General features: G+C 32.7%; 1 long non-coding RNA gene across 1 annotated transcript; it reads right to left on the reverse strand.

Annotated features, from left to right (window-relative positions):
* Nucleotides 1–10,414: 10,414 nt before the first annotated feature.
* LOC134701304 (uncharacterized) lies at nt 10,415–13,180 on the reverse strand. The gene is made up of 3 exons (XR_010104086.1): nt 13,037–13,180; nt 11,241–11,447; nt 10,415–10,652 (listed from the first exon to the last, which is right to left on the reverse strand). It is a non-coding gene; the product is annotated as an uncharacterized LOC134701304 (long non-coding RNA).
* Between the last annotated feature and the right edge of the window lie 6,237 nt (nt 13,181–19,417).

The following is a 19,417-nucleotide window of genomic DNA, read 5'->3' on the forward strand; positions in this document are numbered from 1 at the left end:
TAGATATAGAATAATGTGGTATGGATGCCAATGAGACAACTCTCCATCCAAAAAACAATTTATCAAAGTAAACCATTATAGGTCAAGGTACAAATGTATGTCCATATTTAAGCAAACACAATTATCTCGAATTAAACCCTTTAAATTTGTAGTGAATGGTAAATTTGTTCAATTGTATGTCTAATCATGTAACTCTACATCTCGGTGCCCTTGAAATCAAATCTTTTGCAATAGGTAAAAATTGCAGAAAAAAAACTAATACACAAGCCATTCTTTAATTATTACGCTTGTTGCGTTTTTTGACAAAAAATATCAAAAAAAAATATTGTATAGAAAAAAGACAAAACAAAGCTTGATAGTCTAAGAGGAGTTTCTACCCTTTAATACTACTTGCTATCCTGTCTAGTGTTTTTAGAATCAATTATTGCAGTCGGTCAAAATCTAGTCGTTATCATTGTAATTCATGGGTTTGAACGATAACTGAAATTGATTACACAACTTTGGTACTTTTTTGTTGTCGAAAGTTTGGTGATATATTACCATGTTTCCAAGTCTGACAAACTTAGTGTGTGCTAGCTTTCTGAGACAAACAAAGGATCTTGTTGAAAACTGTTTCTACAAAACACGTACCGACACATGATAGCAATCTGAATAAATCATCCATTGCAGTTATCGTCTTTAAATTTGGATGTTTGTAATTTTTTCAATAATTTATTAAATAAAACGTGTTTCGACAATTATATTGGTAAAGTACATTGATTGATGAAAAAAAATCATGCAAATAATAGCAAAATATCATAAACATCCTTCTGTAAGATAAAACTGCAAGACGTCAATTGTAAAAATACCAAAGCATACAAAATTTTGGTTGAGATTTAAAGTTTAATGTAAAAAATAAATTAAAAAACTTGCTCCTCACCTAATGAAGTTTAACTGAAGGTGGGGGTGCCTTCCTTTCCCTGGCACTAGTAGACCATGGTGTTCTCCTGGATATACTGTGATTTTCACTGCGGAGTAGAACATAAGCATTGCTTCTGCAAGTCATCATAGAGGTGGACTGAGTCCTGTTGAGTTGTAAATTGCCTAGGAGAACATCTAAAGATAGGTAATATATAATGGTAAGTAAGCACGAGAGAGCGAGTGAATGAGATAGAGAGAGAGAGAGTGAATGAGCAAGAGTGAGAGTGAATGAGCGACAGTGAGAGTAAATGAGCGAGAGAGGGAGTGAATGAGCGTGAGAGAGTGAATGAGCGAGAAAATGAGCTAGAAAATGAGCGAAAAAGAGAGTGAATGAGCGAGAGAGAGAGTGAATGAGCAAGGAGAATGTGAATAAAAAATTAAAGAGTGAGCTAAACAGAGTGAGAGGGGCCGGATGAGCTTGAGACATAGAGATAGGATGAGCTAAAGAGAGGGAGCAAGTTAGCTAGAGAGATGGAGCGACTATGACTACGCTAGAGAGAGAGTGAGCGGTAGAGCGAGAGAAACAGAGAGAGTGATCGAGTGACTGAACTAGAGTGAGTGAGAGATAGAGTTAGTCAGTGAATGAGCTAGAGAGAGTGAGCGAGTGACTGAGCTAGAGTGAGTCAGTGAGAGATAGAGTTAGTGAATGAGTGGGCTAGAGAGAGTTAGTGAGTGAGCCAGAGAGAGTGAATGAACTAGAGCGATTGCGAGATAGAGTGATTGAGAGAGAGGAATAACGAGGGATGTAAACAATCATGTCACATTATTTATTTTATGTTACAAACACATGAAACATGCTAGTGACAAATTATAGCCTTCAAATTGCTAAAATAAGTTATTTTACCGTTTTTTTGGTCATTCTGTTTAGATTTTACCTGAAATTTTATTTTTTGCATTATTTTACACTAAAAGCATTGAAACTTGTATATTATGACTTGTTTATAGTATAAATATTGCATTTGGTTCAATTATCTAGTGAGTGTTTATGTTTAATTGGGTTTCTTAGTGAATTATTTAATTCAAGATAAATTGGTGTATATTTATATCGGAATTCCAAAATCTAAATGGAAATGCATTTACTAACCGGTTAAGCAAGTTTTCTAGCTTGAAGATATATAAATTTCTCTTGTAAATCCATGTTTATACATAAAAGTATGTTTTTTATCAAATCGTTCTCCTTTTTTAACCTGTAGAGAAAAGGGGGGTACAAAATTATCAATTATATTTTATGTTTGGACCAATGTATCTATATTCAAGTCAGAATCTCTGATAAAAAAGACATTAAAGTCAGAAAACTGTTATTTGAGAAAATTGAAAAAGTGTCATTATTGTTACTATAAGTATCCATATGTAGTGTTCTTTGTTTGACGCGTATGTTATTACTAGTCCAATTTGATCTTGAATTCAGTGATGCAGTGTTTTGAAAACAGCTTTGTTATTTTTTCAATGTTAGAACTAGATCATAGAAGGAAGAACAGTCAACCAATAGTCAGTATAGTGCTGTTATAGGTATAGAACCCTTATTCAGGCCCGTTTGGAAAGAACATACAAAAAAGTAGAACATATTTCAAACAAAACAGTTTCTACGCATAGCTGTATCTATGGCAATTGCGGGTATATTTGTTTTTTTTTATGGTATCAAATGAAAGATTTGGAACTTGAGATCACTGTAGAACTGTAATAAACAAGTATTGCCGTCGGTCAAAATCTAGTCGTTATAATTGTAATTCATGGATTTGAACGATAATTGAAATTGATTACACAACTTTGGTACTTTCTTATCGAAAGTTTGGTGATATATTGCCATGTTTCCAAGTCTTACAAACTTAGTGTGTGCTAGGTTTTTGAAACACACCAAGGATCTTGTTGAAACTGTTTCTACAAAACACGTACCGCTACATAATAGCAATTTGAATAAAATATCGATTGCAGTAATTGACATTTAATATGGATGTTTGCAATTTTCTCAATAATTTATTGAAGAAAACATATTTCGTTATTTATATTTGTAGAAGAATGATGAAAAATCATCATGCAAATGATAGCAAAATATCATAAACATCCTGCTGTAAGATAAAACTGCAAGAAGTCAATTATAAAAATACCAAAGCATACAACATTTTGGTTGAGATTTAAAGTTTGCCGTCGAAAAACAAATAAACTTGCTCCTCACCTAATGAAGTTTAACTGAAGGTGAGGGTGCTGACTTTTTCCTGATACTAGCTGACAATGGTGTTCTCCTGGATATACTGTGATTATACACAGCGGAGTAAAACATAAACATTGCATCTGCCAGTCATCATCAAAGTGGAATAAGTCCTTAAGGGTTGTAAATTGCCTAGAAGGATGTCTAAGGACAAGGAAATATTTAATGGTAAGTAATCACGAGAGAGAGTGTGTGCATGAGCTAGAGAGAGAGTGTGAATGAGAAAAATAGAGTGTGTGGGACAGCTAGAGTGCTTGAATCAGCTACAGTGAGGGAATCAACTAGAGTGAGTGAATGAGCTAGACAGAGTGAAAGAGGGATAGAGACAGCTGGAGAGAGAGTGAGAGAGAGTGAAAGAGCCAGAGAGAGCGAAAGATTGAAAGTGTGAAAGACCGAAGAATAGAGAGAGTGAGCTAGAGAGAGAGAGAGAGAGAGAGAGAGAGAGAGAGAGAGAGAGAGAGAGAGAGAGAGAGAGAGAGAGAGAGCGTGCGTGCGTGCGTGCTCGAGAGATGGAGCGAGAGAATGAGAGCAAAAGAGCAAGTGAGGGAGCATAATAGAGTACAAGAGAAAGAGAGAGCGAGAGAACGAGAGAACGAGCGTACCAGAGAGCGAGAGAACGAGCGAGCCAGAGAGTGAAAGAGCGAGTGCGCGAGAGAGTGAAAGAAAGTGAGAGAGAGTGGAAAAGTGAGTGTTAAAAACTGTTGCATAGCGAGTGACAGAGTGAGGGGAGAGATGGTTGGACACAGTGAGTTGATGAGCGAGTGACAGAGTAAGTTGATTGTACGAGCGAGAGAGAGAGAGAGTCAGTGGATGAGCGAGAGAGAAAGAAATTGAGAATATAAGTCAATGGATTAGCAAGGGACAATGAATGGATAAGATAATTAAAATATGCAGATGAGCGAGAAAGAGTGTGTAGATGTCGATCATTTAGAATGAATTAAAGAAAGAAGAGAGTAATGATGAGAAAAAAAGAGAGTAGAAAAGTGAGTGTTGGAGACAGTCAGTGGCAGAGCGAATGGCAGAGTGAGGGGAGAGATCGTTAGACACAGTGAGTGGATGAGCGAGTGACAGTAAGTTGATTGTATGAGCGAGAAAGAGTTAGTGAATGAGCAAGAGAGAAAGAAATTGAGAAAATAAGTCAATGGTTTAGCAAGGGACAATGAATGGATATGAGAATGAAAATATGCAGATGACCGAGACAGAGCGTGTAAATGTCGATAATTTAGAATGAATGAAAGAAAAAAGAGAGTAATGATGAGAAAAAAGAGAGAGAATGGAAGTAAGATGTCTTAAAAGATTAAATATACAGGAGAGACAAAGCTGATGAAAGAGAGATTGAGAAACAGGTAGGTGGAGTTAAGAGCGCGTATATGCAAAGAAGGTGTTCTAGTACCTATGTATAGTAAAATAAATGGATGTAAGTTATATGTCTATATGAAAGCAAAATAACAATAGAATAGAATACTAATATGTGTGTGAAAACTTTGTCAATGTGTTTCGAATATAATGGGTCAGATCATTCTAGTTAATATATATGTTCCAAGTGACTAAAATTTACGGACTCAATGCCCATAAAATCAAAACTTTCGAGATAGCAAAACTATGCAACTTAGCCTGTAAAGAGTGACAGGAATTGGTATTGGAATTGGAATTGGTCGGTCACTATCACAGGTTTTATGATATGTGATAAGATCGAGAAAGTGAGATTAAATACATACCAAGGTAACTGATGGAATTTTGAGTATTTGAAGCTTTTCAGAGTTGTTAGGAACACTAATTATTATAGTTCTGAGGAATTCTAACCTATTAATATATTTCAAATCAAAGAAAGTGACCTATACCAGTGCCATGCTTGGGTATACCTTACACAGGAACAGTCCTGTTTCTTATTCAAAGCAAACCAACTCATCAATGTGTCTCGAATTAAATAAAATAAGCAGGAAGACAATTGTGAATTTGTTAAATTGTATGTATAACCATGTGACACTATATCATTCAGTACCCATGAAATCTTATATTTGAGGATGTACTTAGGTGAGATTAAGTGAAAATTAATAAATTAAGAAGTTAAAATTGATACTATCAGCTGGTAGAGCATCAATTAAGGATTTACAGAAGCTAAAAATATTGACAGGTCATGGACCTCGTTATTTGAGATATAAAATATGGCGGGAAAAGGCTGACTCGGACTTTTACCTTATATTTGTATTGGTATTATTAGGTCTCAAAAGAAAAGAAAGAAAATTAAGAACCTTCTAACAATTTGGTAAATGACCTTTCATGAGCTGTTAATTCTTATATGAAAAATAAATGGGTGTTATGGGGCAAAATATTTTACATTGTATTGTATGGAAAACACCATGGAGTCCGAACATTTGACACAAATTCCAAAACCTCACCTAAGTACATCCTTAAACAAATGCTAAAATAAGTTCCAAATTGTAGAGATAGCAAAACTAGTTCACAATTTAGTCTGTCATATTGACGCTTCTTGCGTTTGGCCCAAAAACTGTACACGATAGAGAAAATATAGCCAATATCAGCCTGTACCTAACCGGGGTTAATGCCCATCATTGATGATTTTACCCAGTGAGGTGGTTTGAAAAACATAAACTTACAGTAGAGATAAACTTAATAAAGACTTATGATCAGTTTTAGTTAATAAGATGCATTGAAGGTTGACAAGAATTTAAAATAGTGTAAAATCCAACATGAAATAGTCTATATGGCAAACTTCCCTTTAAACATCACAAAATGAAGCCTCTTTCCCACTTCTAAGATTTTTAAAAGGTTGATAGTTATATTAATTTTCTATCAAAACAAACATCTAATTTTATGTCAATTTTATAGTCTTGTGTCCTATTAATTAAAGTTACATACAATGGATCAAAGACCAAAACAACAAGGTTGCAATTTGTTTTCCACAGATCGGACGGACCTTAAGTTTTGCATAAGGAGAGTCTTTTTGAAGAAGTGTGATAAGGATTATTGCCTTTAAAATTATCATTATTTTATTGATTTCTAAGCACATATCCGTGTCCCAAAACAAATATACGAAAGAACTTAGTGTACGATATGGAACGAAGATAGTTTTTGATTTATAGAATTTATATGGACAATTGCAGAGTATTTTTGAAAGTATCCTCTGTTGCATTATTATGTTTAAAACCTGTCTGATTGAGAGATATATTTTAAACGTGATTTTTACTTTGACTATTAATGATTATTTTTTCAATTGGTTCATGTCTATTCTATTTTATAAAGGTATGCATTGAAATGACATATGGCACGAAGTTACCTTTTAAAAGTTGGGTGCTAATGGGTCAATTTTGACAACAATGATAGATTATGCTTGTCTCTTGAAATACACTAGCTATACAGCCTATGGTGTCTTTTAGAAAAATCAGTGAAGGTTGTATCTGAACGCATTTTTGAATAAAGAAAGATTATCAGATGAATGTTAATTGGAGAATTGGGTATGATACGGTATAATACTGCGAAAAATGTCATAAAGCTTATGCATAAAAAAACCAATACATATTAGTTGCCCGTTGTGACTATGAATATAGCAACGACATAGATATAAACAAATACAGGGCTTCATAATAAAAGAAAATTATAGAAAATTTTACAATCATTCTATGTTTTACAAGCCCTAATCCTAGATATATTGTATAATGGTATGTGTATGTACGTGATTTTTGTTTGTTGCTGTCAGAAATACTGTTGTTGTCTAAAGTTTTGACATAAATCTGGGATGGTTTTTTTGGTTTCTCATTTGTTATTTCAGGGTCTGTTATAGTCGACTATATATGCGGTATATATTTTATATACAACCATGATCATTTACCATGGAATCATATCTTAATGAAATACCAGTTCTATTAATATGCTTTATGTAATCGTTTAATTGGAATGTACCTGTCCTGGTCGTCCGGCTCTAGTCAGATTTGTACTGCCTGTACTGTCTGTTCAGTACAAGGTTGAAGTTGTTGATATAAAAAAGACGATGTGGTATAATTGCCAATGAGACAACTCTTCACAAGAGACCAAATGAAATAGAAATTAACAACTATGAAAAAACGTACGACCTTCAACAAAGATCAAAGCTCATACAACATAGTCAGCTTCTAGTTGCCCAAAAATGACAAATGTAAAACAATTCAAACGAGAAAACTATCGGCCGTATTTAAGTACAAAATAATGAACGATAAAACGTTATGTAACTCAGCAATACACAACGAACACTGATTTACAGGATCCTGGCTTGGAACAGATAAACACAGAATGTGGCGCGGTAAAACATATTGACGGGCTTCCAACCCTCCCAGCATCCTGTTACAGTGATGCAACATAATACAAGATAAAGTGCTAAACAAAGCAATAAACAAACGACTAGTCTTTGGGAAGCCAGTAGTCATATGTTCAGTGGTTGTAGTTTATTTTCGTGACTTTTTTTTACTTTGTCTTAAACCGATGAAACAATTTGGAGAAAATGGAATAGCCCAAATCGTGACATTTAAAACACAAAATGATCAGAAATACAAGGCTAGGTGTCCAGGTTTGGCTAACTGACAAAAATTATGAACCTGGATAGGTAGCCTAGTTTTTCCTACCAATATGTGAGTTTGAAAAGTACATCAAAAGTGATAAATAATGTTGGAATTAAAACTTTATAACGCTGAAGAATTTGCAATAACATCCTAATTGTTGTTCAAACTATTGTCGATCGATCTTGACATGTTCTGTTCTTGGAAATCATTTATATGCTGTCAAATATAATAGACAAATCACTACTTTGTACTTTATTCATTATTTACCTGACTTCTCCGGAAATGACGTCACAAAACCAAACACTCATTTATTCTTATTAGTATAACATTGTTAGTAGGGGCTTGGGTCGTATGATGTCACACAGTCACAATAAGTCCCGCAAAAAAGAAAGGACGTCAGAGTAATCTCGGACTATATAAATTGATTATAAACATTGGAGCTACATTTGAATGCAAATATTCTTTCATATGTCGTATGTCCTATGATATGACAATTCATCTCAATCTTACTAAATATAATGTACTTGTATGAAACAAATTAACAAATACAATTGTTACCATAATTACATAATAACGAGAGGGACGAAAGATACCAGAGGGACAGTCAAACTCATAAATCGAAAAAACTGACAACACCATGGCTAAAAATAAAAAGGACAAACAGACAAACAATAGTACGCATGACACAACATAGATTACTAAAGAATAAACAACACGAACCCCACCACAAACTAGGGCTAATACCAGGTGCTCCGGAAGGGTAAGCAGATCCTTCTCCACATGTGGCACCCGTCGTGCTGCTTTAAGATAACAAATCCGGTAAATAGTTTTATTTGGTAGGTCACATTAATGAAAGGAAAGGGGATTTAAATAATGAGTAAGAGACGATAAAAAATATTCAAACCTGAAGGAGAAATAAATGCTACACTTTTACATGATAGTAGGAGAGGTGGTCAATAAATTAATTGAAATAGATATTTAAGTTCAAACAGTATTAATGATTGAAAAGTTATAACAATAAACAACAATTGTTACACACATATCGCAATAAAAACGAGATTCGAAAACAAGATTGGAAAATCTTTTATAACTCTGTCTCCAGATATTTGCTTTATGGGGGAAACCTGCAGAACTGAAACGGACGTAACTATTTCTTTTTCAGCTATGTTATTCAGCATGATTCAATATGCTCTATTTGTGAAAATTGCAAATAATATTTGACATTTGGCTCTAAAACTATTTCCTAGAGTTTGTAAAATTTATCTAAAAGGAAATCCGAAAGATCTGCTAATTTCATGTTGAAGTGAGACCCAGGGCGAACATGTATCAAATCGAACTGACCATATAACATGTATAAACCATATATAATATGGCCTTAACCACTGATAGACAAACTGGGAGGTACCTTGCGTGAAAGTGAAGTCTACTTAAACTTAATTTGTTGAATGAAAACCTACCGAACTGGTGAATAAAGTCTTCCATTTAAACATACAAAATGACAAAAACATCTGCATCTTTTCAATTGACTTTGTCAAAATGAAACATACTTTACTTAATTACTACACACCCATACTTAATTCTTATTTAACCTCTTGATAACCTATGCTGAATGTCACATCTTTTAATACTTTGAATAATCAATTTTGAAGAGAAAAGATAAAAAAAAATAATAGAAGAATATTATAAAATGAAATAAATACAAAAAACGTCTCCAATATACATTATTAATGAAGATTTGTTTTCATCATTTTATTAAATTTTTTTGTATAAATTTCGAAAACCGTCTCTTGTTGTGTATAGTCCGCACCCCTTGTACACACTACATATTTAAGCGGGAAAAGTGCTGACTATACATGCCCAACTACAGTAAGTATTACTAAATTTATTTCACTTGACTGGGCGGGGTTTATGAAGTTCGCGTATTTAAGACCAGTCCATCTATAAAAAGGAGATTTGGGATAAACTCATCAATGATGTGTCAAGTTATTCGATCGATATCATACACTCAGTTCCGTTGTATATGCGGTTGGTGACACCGATACAAAAGGCCCTGAGATGGAGTAATTTTTTTAATCAACAGCATTGTCCTATATTAGTTATAAATAAAGTTGAATTCTTTGATTCGCTGTTTTACGTCATGCCCGCTAACAAATTGAAAACTGTACCTATACGCCTTATTGTTAGTATTCGTATTGTTATCTTATAACGTCTTACTGATTAAAATACTACAATAGGTAACAATTTGACAATTTAGTAGTGTCAACCCTGTGATTATGACCCGTGTATATAGCATATCCTGAATACACTGTTTTGTGGTGCACCTGTCAAATGCGGAACGTACATATAAGGTAATAGGTAACAGATGAATATACTATTGGTATCGGTATCGGACTCGACCCGGAACTTCTTAATTATTGACAATATTAATTACATGGAAAACAAAAGGGCCTGGAGTGGTGTAATTTTTAATCTACACCTTTGTACTATATTAGTTATATATAAAGTTGAATTCTTTGATTCGTCGTTTTTACGTGATGACGGCTGACAAATTGGACCTCGTAATTTTAGTATTATAGATACAACAGTGATATTGCTTTGAAAGTTTTTTTTCATGAAAAAAACTGAGTCAATAATGTGATTTTTTTTTACTAAATATGGTGACATTTCACTTGTGCACATTTTAAAGTTGATGAATCTTGCATATTTCAAAATCCTCTTTTTACTTCACATTGAGCCCATAGTCAGCTTAAGTTTCATTTGTTCAATCCTGCATATGTTCAACAAAAATGTCTGCTAATAAACAATTGAACCACATGTTTACCATTCTGTACATGAATATATCTTATTTTCATTTTCATATACATTGCTGATTCCAGGTATCAACATTTTCATCCTCCAGTAAAAAAAAATCTTCTGACCATGCTGACAGTGTACTGAAAATATTTTTTTTTTTTTTTTTATTAAATCAAGTTTGTTGATTCAATTGAAAAGTAATGATAAATGATACTTTTAATATATTATATGTCATTGTTATAAAGGGCATTTTTGACCCATATGTGATCTGACATTCTCATGGATATGATGCACATAATATGCATGTAAGAGTTAATTCCCTTATATTGTTTTAAATCTTTATTAATGAATTTCAAATTACTGTACCCTTCATTCTGGAAATTAGGTTTAAAATCCAAATGAAACTATCTTGAAATTATACAGCATAAATAATACATATAGTATAAAATCTTTAAACTATAAACAGTATACCATTTGGCCTTAAAGTCTGTGTATGATTCTTTTGACCTATAAACTATAAATTTTAACTTCCATTCAAAATTTATTCCATTGGCAATTTTCTTGTCTGACTGTTAAATGTAAAATATTTCAGTCTATTTCATTATCAAAATAGTGTTAATTCATATTTGTCTATCATGTTTTGTTTTATATTTGTGGAATTGAAATCATAGCGCATTGTAAAATAACCAACTGGTGTTACCTTGAACAGACACATTTGGATTACTTACCCTTAATCATGTTTATATATTCTAGTCATATTGTTTTCTATTTTAAACAAAATAGTTTTGCTTTCAACATTACTCGTCTTTGACATTCCATTTGATTACTGTTTTCTTGATGTATATGTGCATATTCTGATAGTGTTTTTGTTGATACATGTATATAAAAGTCCTCTGTATTGAATTTTTGATTCATAGTGAACATCTTTCTCCATCCTGTAAATATAAAGCAAGTGTACATACAATTACTAAATCTATTATACTAAATTATTCAAAGCCAAATTTAATTCATTTTGCATTGTTATTATCAACACATGAATACAAATTTGCCAAATAAATTACCAAGAAAAAACATATTTTCTTGACCCAATGAAGACCCATTGGTGGCTTTCGACTGTTGTCTGCTCTTTGGTTGTATTGGGTTGCTGTCTCTTTGAGACATTACCCATTTCCATTCTCAATTTTATATATCTATTATTATAAAGGAGTATGTTCGGTAAGGGCCCCAATTATAAAGTTGATAGTTTCAAGACAATAAATGTTTTAAGTTGCTTTAAAGACATGAGAGAAAGTTGAACAGAACTTTTTTTGTAAAATTTTTATTCTAACACGTTGGTTTTTTCATCCCAAAAAGGTCAAGATAAGAGATTTTGGTGAAATTTGACAAAATCAGCAAGATTTCAACCAAATAAAGGACTAGGAAACATAGAGCGCAGGCGTCGACAAGCTAAATATTCAAATAAGACATGTGAAATGTCTTTACAAACATTATTTTAAAAGATCTTTGTTGTCGACGTATGAGCTCTATGTTTCCTGTCCAATAATGTATGAAAATTTACCCATTTGCATTGATTTTTTCGTGAAAAATCAATTTGAATACAACTTGTGACGTCATAATGAAACCCAGAAACGTAAAATTTTCAACAAAATGGCTTATATCCTATCTAGTCAATGTATTAGCTATAATTTATCTTGACTTTGTTCAATAAATTCGAATTCGAAATTTACGCTAAAAAAGGGGGCCATTTTAGGACCTTATCGAACATACTCCTTTCTGATCAATACATAAAAGTTACAGGCAAAGAAAACATGTATTATAAAAGTGTACATAAATATATGCAAGCTGATTTTTTTTACATTTTCAGGGCACTCACAACCTAGTTTTAATTTGAATCCACTGTCATAACACTATTGATTCGATAATTTTATGATATTAATCAAGTTGCAGTACATTTTATAAAAGTAATTAATATTGTCAATGGATTATCATTTCTAAGTAGCATGATTAGTTGTATAAATATATATGACTATCTAACCTATAGGAATAATATAACATAACGGATATAAAGAATCTGTACAGGCATATCAAATTTATAATAATTCCTGGTCATGAGATACATGTATAAGCTCTGAAATGGGTGGGTGATTCAGTGGTTAATTTCAATGTGTAAATTTCTTTTAAAATATGAGATGTGAATTTAGAGGATGCATGGCTATCTATTTTTTTTTAGCAGATCCATAAATTTTCATAAGTGTGGGGCCCACTGACTGACATATGAGGAGGCCCGCTCCAGCCACTCTTCAGTGATTCCCTATATAAACAACCAAATTTTGTCTCAAATGTGGGAGCCTAGCCCCCTCCCCCTGTATCCGCCTATAGGGTGTACTTTTGAGTTAAACCCGAGACGTTCATCAAAATTCGTGGTGCCTCAGTAGCCTATATTTTGCAATTTTTTGGGGCCTTGAAATTACATTGTGTACCCCCTTTTTCGAGAAATTGCAATTGGCATGAAAAGTTATCATACCTGCTTTCGAATTTGATTCATTTTGGTCAGTATTTTCAGATAGAGATTTACAATGTTGTATTATCTGAGCAAAAAGGGAAAGCGTGAATATTTTCCATGGAGATCGTGAAGAACACCTTGACCAGTTCAAAAACGGATGTTGACAACTTGCGTGGATATAATATTTCCGGAGACAAGTGCGGATACCTTAGACCGAAATCCGAATGTAATTCACCAGTAAATAGTTGATTCAATACTAGTATATATATTATAAGGAAATGATGATATATTGGATTTCAATTTTCATGTTTGATATAATTCTACATTTTATTTTTGCCGTTAAAATCATTTCTTTGGAGCCGACCTATTTGATAGTAATTAACTGAAATGTCTGGAATAAACCTTTACCTTTTGTGTTGTTTAGCATAAAGATTAAACATCCAAGAATGTTATTAATGCAACTTTTCAGCATGGAATGCCAAATCCAACGTCAATTAATGGCCACCATTACGTGTTGACAACGTCGTCTAGTGAACCGTATCGCTGAGCGGCGAAATCCTTACTCAGGCGCTTCCGGTTGTCCTACTGATAGTTGATTAGAATCCAATAAGCATTATAACGGCAATCATCATTATCACATACATGTACATCTTCAAATAGACTGTCCTTGTGCAGATCAAAACATAAGCTCCACCCAATCAGTTAAAAAAATATTGGTAATACAGTCTTACACCTGATCTATCTGAGTGTAATGCGGTAAAAAAATGTTTGTTAACCAAATCATTACTTTTTTTTTATTTTCGAAAATATATAGTTGAAATAATTAACCAGTCCATGTGTTACCTGTCCGGTTATTTAAATTGAAATCAAGTTAATTGAAGTAATTAACCTTTGGAAAGTCAAACTTCATTGAATATTTGTACAGACTCGAGTAATCTGGCTGTCAGGAATTCGGTCAATAAAAAAATATTTTGACTTGTTTCACAGTCTTCCCAACAAAAGCTTTCACTGCATATTCTTAATTATATTGTTAAGATAATTGCATAGTAGCCTTGGTTGTCTCTAGGTGTTTCTGGATAGTATACATAGATATTGGCAATATATATTCTTGTTGAGGTAATTCAATTCTTGGTTTTGCAATTTTTGTTAGACCATTTTCTGTATGATATATCTATTTTGACAATTTGTCTATATACGTAATATTTGATCCCCCATTATTTTCTATTCTTCAGTTTTGATATTTGTTTTTCCCTATTGTTCTCTATTCGGTAATACTCATTCTTCAGACTATCATACATTAAAATAATTGGAACAGGAAGCAGATCTGACATAAATTTAATATCTTCCGAATGTTACTTCCGATGTCATGAATGTTAAAATGATTGGTTCGAAATTAATAATTCAGACAATAAATCTAGAATGAAAAAACAATAGGCTTAAATGATAAAAGACACGATTTCAACTTCTGAAGATCAAAAGATGACTAGTAAGACAACTGTGAAAATTCTTAACATAACACGAGTCGACATTAGTGAAGTCGCTTTCTTAAAATGTGAGATGTTTTTTCGACTGCGACCCAGTTGAAATAGTGATTTTGAATCCCCATACAGAATAATTTCAATGCTTGATCTCAACAAACAAATACAATGTGACTTCATTATTAAGGTAATATGGAAGGTTACGTCAAAAACAAATTTTGCTCATACTTTGACAAAATGAAGCATATCTTATGGTCAAAGATATAATAAAAGAGACTGATCTTAATTACATGTCACAGATGGGGGATACTCAATTCGTATGCATGGAATGTACAGAGAAAACTTCTAGTATGAAAAGAAGGAAAACTAAATGATATAATTTTCAAATTGAAAAGTTTTCGGAATATTAAAGAATATTACTTACAGGAACAGGTGTTAATTGTTTTACCAAATTGTTGTTGCTACTTTCAAGTGATTATTAACACTGAATTAAGATAGGAAGATAAAGCTGCCATAATTGTCAATACACAAACTCATGACGTCGTTCAACAATACGACACCAAATGATGACGATGAAGACCAGTACTACTTTGTATGGTTGCAGCATGTTCTGATCGCAGTAGGATGTGTTACTTTTCTGGCCTTGAACTTCTTGTTATATCATCGGGAAAGGTATCAAATGAAAACCGAAGCAGCAGAAACAAATCAAAGAATGCAAAAAGGAGACGAGTTTTCAACATCGTTAGACTTCGTTATTTACCGTAAACAGAAATTAAATCATCAACAGAAACTATGTACCTACTGTCTTTAGATTTAGATACACAACAGGTGAAACAAATTCCTCGCATGGTTCCATATGCACACCGTGAATCATCAGAATTAAGTGAACTTCGAGAAGACTAAGATCTGATCGAAAATATCACAATTTGGAGCTAAAAAACTATAAATATATTTTTACAATCAAAATTATTAACACAAACAAACCATCTTTGCATAACTAACTTGACTAACATCTGTAGAATCGATCATTTGAAAGTCACGTGATATCAACATTATCAAATATTTTGCGGGAAGTAGATAGTCGACCTTGCGACATAACCGTCTCATTTAAAAGAATGCGTGACATTAAGAAATGGTCTAAATCATTTTATTCAATGTTCATTAGCTTCAAAATAACTTTGTGGTTTGAGACCTGATGGAGTGACCTACTTTAGCCATAGCCATCTTACGTCACACTTGAGCATAGAGCGGTTAAATATTTATAACATATACGATAATGTAATACAGAAATTCAGAAATGTTAGTGCCAGATGGTTGTTATGTGATTGAATGATTTTGGAGCAATGATTTATAAATATGGCCGGTTTTGAGTGTGTAGTTGGTACATTGTTAATGTCTGTGCATCTTTACTGTTTTGTCGTACTATCAATCCATAAATGTCATTTCTCATTCAATTGTTGATTTGTTCATAAGTATTGAGAGTATACTTTGATTAAGACTTAGATAAGCCAACTGTTATCATACTATTGCAATATATGCAAATTTGTATGTAATCTAACAGAAATTTAAAATACTTCAAATTTCCTAATATAACTCATATCACACTTAAAGAATGTGGTTACACTATATATTTGGTCCGGATTGGATGGATGATAAAATTGAAAATTTAAAAAAAAATGTTTTGCGGAGCACTTGCAAGACAAAGCAGTATAATTATTCTTGTACGAAGGGTTATGAGATTTAGAAATTCAAAATTTTGAAGAAAGATCAAGTTTTTCATCTTTGATAAAAGGAACATGAGACATGCCTATGATTAATCGGGATTTCCTCTTTGGTTAATGTTGTTAGAGATATCTGTTTAATTTTCTTCATCAAGATATAATTCAAAGTCAGCTGGGGTTATAATCACACTACGAAACAATACAAACAACGTCTCATTGGCACTTATACCACATATTCTTATTTCTAAAAGCACAAGAACATGCAGCACAGATAAGTATATATAAATAAATGATATAATAGAACATTATATCATGTCAACCACAGAATAGCAACAGACACCTCCAGTATATTTACGACAATACACCAAGAACCTAGACAGGAAATATCAACTTTGCGTCACATGAATGGATCAATATCACAAGAAGTGACGTACATTTTGAGATTTTAATGATATCACAGATAAATTTATAATAAAATAAAATAAATAGTAGATTTGATTTATTTATAGAAACACGCAAGATGTTATATGTGCAAATAACGAATGCGAAAAAAACCCCATATAGGCATTACTTGTATACTGTCAAATTTGTCCATCAGGAAAAGTATATAATATATGTGTATATATATATATATATATATATAAGTACGTCTGAGTCAGTGACAACCCTACAACAGATGTATCCATCGGATCTCCATCAATGATGGTGATACATGGCTGTGTACATAATGTATATACAACTGGTCTAAACATCAACCCAACAATGTTAGATCTGTAAATTTGCTTTCGCAAATTTTTGGTTCTTCCCTCGCCGGGATTCGAACCCATGCTACTGTGATATCGTGACACCAAATCGCCTGCACTGCAGCCGTCCCGCTAGACCACATATGTATATATATATATATAAATCAAAAAAAGAATGATGTTTCGAAATCCTTATTTTTTAAATTGTGTTTCAATTTCTATCCAGGTTCATATATTCAAGTATTTAACACTTAAGATAAGTATCTTGTTATTTCGTTGTTTAAGAATAAACAAAACTGATATGATCTGTCAAATATTTTTAAAACTCGTTAAATAGGAAGTTGGGATTTATCTTCCTTAATGCGGCTCGGGCCTATCGAAGTTTCTATAAGAAGTGCCGTTTTTTTTTTTTTTATCTTTATAGAAGTGAATCAAATTGGTTGAAAAAAAAGGGGGTTGGACCATTCAGGCTCAAAATATTACTTTTAAGCAGGTATGTAAAAGGGACCATTTTCATTGAAATGATAGGGAAAAAAGAGGTGTTGACATATTTTTATCGGAATATAAAAAAAAACCTGTATGTCACACTTGGTCCAAAACCGTAATATGAAAAGTTGAAATATAGCCTCAAAGAATAAGCACATATCAAAATATAGGTCACAGATAAGGAAAAAAAGTTATATACAATGTATATCCATAAACATACACAGCTAAGCAAAGGGTAAAAGTGAATTATCAAGAGGAAGCATTTTTAACATTGACACCAACACCTATTTATAATGAATTCCGATGTTCAAAAGTAAATGGCTATATGAATAGTTCATATCTGATAAGCCTTAAACTTGGAATTTCTAGTTTTCTTGATTTTTAAAATATCAGTAGATATATAAAAAAAAAACCAAGGAAATATATATTCGGGAAAAGTATATATATAAATAAAGAACAAAGTGAATTTTCTAAATTATTATTAATTTGTTAATTGATGCAAGTGTTTCACACTTAAGATAAGAATCTTGCCATTTCTTGTTTGAAAATAAACAATAACTGATATGATCTGTCAAGTATTATGAAACTCGTTTACCAGGAAGTTGGGCTTCAAATTTTCCAATTATTAGTTATTTGAAATAATTTGAAAATTCATGTGTTTTTGTTAGAATTATTTCTATATGTAACCATTTGATAAGTCCATCCATTTTTAACTGATTGTTTTAGTTTGGTCTTATGTTGTACTGTTAAATCACTGTCTCAGGTTATTGGATGGGTTGGGAGTCTGCTTATATGATTAACACCTCATCTTTTGCATGAACGTGTCTGATCAAAGTCAGGAGTCTTCATCAACATCAATAAATCACTTCAACAAAATTCTGTGTATTATTTGCTCTATCGTATGTGTTTACATATCTCAATAGCTACATTATTCTCGTACATGATCACAATATACGAACCTCATTAGAATGGATTTACTACCCCCAACTTATGATTTAGAATGACAGAAACTGACACTTTTATATGTTTCAGTTGAACGATATGTTTATGATTCAACTCACTAGCCGTAAACTTTTCCATGGGTTGAAATTGAATTTATCCTTTTGAAACTTTTACGGGCATCATTACGAGTTAGGTGACCTTTTTTGAAATATCTGTTTCAAATATGACGAGGGCTATCTTTCAACTGTGGTGACAACAATGTCGTCCTTTTTTTTTTTATTTAAATACCATATAACCCAATTAGAACTATACAAACATGGGCAACATGACAAATACAATATGTGAGTTGGGTCTGCTGACCAAAAAGGCGTACCTGTGATCCAAATGTTGTTTGGCGGGGCGTTGTGTTCGTGTTACTTACGTGTTTTGTGATCTATATTGTATTTTGAATACTTTTGTAACTTTGAACGTTTTTCGTGTTTTTGCCATGACTTTGTCAATATTCATCGACTGAGATGTTTGGAATCTTCCGCCTTTTCTTAAACCGGACTTAACCCTATTGATGCCGGAGGGACAAATATTTTCATGTTTTGATTTCTTCAAGCTTCTGACCATTGGTGTACATCTTTCAAAATAAAAGACTAGAAATTGAAAAGTGTAAAATGTTTCTACAATGGCTCTCAAATGTTTTTTCGCATGTCACGTCACAAACGTCGAGAGGTCGTATTTTCTGGCATATTAAATGCAACCATGAAAAACAACTGGCAGCAAGATTAAGGAGTTTCTAAAAGTACTTTTATAAAAAAAGTGCTTGTTTTAGTTAGTTGAACGAATACTTCCTTACATGTTTTAATTAGACTAGTAGATCTGGAACGACAAACAAGTATTTTTTGTCAAAGAGGTTGTGCTTTAAACGCTGCGTTCAACACTCGTGTCTATATACCGGTAGAGGTGATCATACATACTAATGATGGAAAGCTGGAATGTTAAACAAACCAACAACCTAAGTCTAAGTCCTACGCGATCGATATC

Source organism: Mytilus trossulus, unplaced genomic scaffold (assembly GCF_036588685.1).
Source record: "Mytilus trossulus isolate FHL-02 unplaced genomic scaffold, PNRI_Mtr1.1.1.hap1 h1tg000234l__unscaffolded, whole genome shotgun sequence".
Taxonomy (NCBI): Eukaryota; Metazoa; Mollusca; class Bivalvia; order Mytilida; family Mytilidae; genus Mytilus; species Mytilus trossulus.